Source organism: Phoca vitulina, unplaced genomic scaffold (assembly GCF_004348235.1).
Source record: "Phoca vitulina isolate PV1807 unplaced genomic scaffold, GSC_HSeal_1.0 scaffold25, whole genome shotgun sequence".
In the NCBI taxonomy this organism is placed as follows: domain Eukaryota; kingdom Metazoa; phylum Chordata; class Mammalia; order Carnivora; family Phocidae; genus Phoca; species Phoca vitulina.
In genome coordinates this window covers 27269446-27271715 of record NW_022589728.1, presented here as the reverse complement: position 1 = coordinate 27271715, position 2270 = coordinate 27269446, and positions in this window count along the sequence as shown.

Sequence of the window (2270 nt, the reverse complement as noted above, 5' to 3'; positions counted from 1 at the left end):
ATGGAGATTATCCTGAGTTTGCTTCAAACGCACATTGGGCATGTTATGCAAATAGACAACTGTTATAAATCTCAATACCCAGGCTGATACTCTCCAAGTATGTGTGAAACTCAATTTAGCTGTTAGAAGTGATTTATTATTTATATTTCCAAATATGTATATGTCTCTGAAAGGTCTGTTTACTGCTTGCTCAGTGAAATATACTTGTAAATGAGTGAGTCGCTGATCCTACTCACTGACCCACACAATTGTCTTAGATGTTCTGATCATTAAGTGGAGAAAATCGGGCCAGTATCTACTGATTTAGTCAAACATTTTCCAACTTCACACAAAGTTATAGTACTAGATTTGGCTTCTTGCCTTAAAAATTCCTGCACAGGATGACAACTTGAAGCTTTTCTACGTGATTAGTTGTCTGTTATATTTAGATACCCAAGGAACTCCAGCACAGACGATCTGCTTTATTCCATGTGCAATCCAAATTTTCGTTTGGAGTTTGTTTCTATCCTGACTTGATTCACCAATTATCTGCACAACTCCTGATGCTTTTGTATTGCAAAAGTTTTTTACAATAAAGTTGATAAACAGCTCTTTAAGCTCCAAGTGCCCGATTATTTTCCTCAATTCCCACGAACAGAGTGTGTATATATTATTTTATCTGATCTATGACACCTTTGAGAAAAAAAGAAGCCATTAACTAATGGGGCAATAGAATAATCAGCATAAACTGGATCTATGGCCTCTTTACCTGTGATGCGCAGGAACATATTATGCAGATTAGTGAAAACCTCAAGAGCCTCATGTACTCTTTGTATATGTGCTTATGTCTAATATCAATATTTATATCCATATCTACATCATGTATATTTCAATATCTTGTACTTTGCAGATTATGCAAGACAATCAAGGACAGTGCCTTATGTGTCTGCCTCTCACCACCGTGGGATGATGTGACAGTCAGTGGTAAATAATAGTATACTTTTGGGGCTTATTATCTCCCTTGATGGTATATACCAGCTAGTTCTTTCTTTTGAAAATTTCTGCTGTGACCGCTGCTTCTCTTTCATGACTTTATAAGATTTTTTTTTTTTTTACTGATAATGATCCAGAAAACTTTAATTAAAAAAATTTAAACAGGACCACAGCCTGTGCCCATTTCTAGCTACAGTTTTCACTAGTTACTAAGTGACAAGGAGTTGGAGGTTAAGATTTTATATTACCTAGTGCTGGTTACAACTTTATTATGTTTGATGTATAAAGTTATTTTTTAAAGATTTTATTTACTTATTTGAGAGAGAGAGGTAGGGAGAGAGCACAAGAAGGATGGAGGGGTAGAGGGAGAAGGAGAAGCAGGCTCCCTGCTCAGCAGCAAACCGGATGTTGGGCTCGATCCCAGGACCCCGGGATCATGACCTGAGCCAAAGGCAGACACTTAACCATCTGAGCCACCCTGGGCCCCATTACTTTTTGTCAAGAAGAAAGTTTTTTAATGATGCTATTTAGATAGAGCATTTTCAGTAAATCTTTGTTGTCTTTTAAAAAAACAATCTGGAGTTAAATAACCCTTCAGATATTGCTAAAGAAAAATATTTAAATCAGCTGGAGCTCAAAAGACATTGACTATGTAAATTCTGATGCTTTCACATTATGGGGAAGAACAGTCTGCCACAAGATAGAAATACAACAAATTATTCTCTCTTTCGTACAATTGCTTTTCAATGTATTACTTCCCATGGTTCTCCACAAAATTTTTTATTTGAGTAAGTACTATGCACTTAAGATAATTTTCCATGAACTATACTACATCTCATCGATAGTAGCAACAGGGCATAGACTTCCCTAGATTTCAGCACATACGATGACAGGCGATCAGAAGAACAATTGCCTATCTAGGCAATGTGATGGGAAAAGTTTCGAATTTAGACTTGGGTTCCCTTAAATTCTTTGACACTCAATATGGTCATCTGCAAAATAATGATAGTAATGTTGACCTTTTTTTCAGAGAGAAAAAAAGAGATACTGTTTAAGAAAAACCCTTCATACACACTTCAGAATGCTGCACAAATACCAGTTCTCGTTAATGATGACTGTCACAGATCACTTTGCTAGCTTGTGTAAAATGCTCTTGTCTCTGCAGCACTGATATGAGGGAGGGTATCGTGGAGACCATTGCTGTGTCTAGTCGGGGACTTCCATCTGCCCTCAGCAGCCATACCTCCCAAGCTGGTTGTGCTGGTGAGTGTGGAAAGAGCTTATCCTGCCCTTGTGGC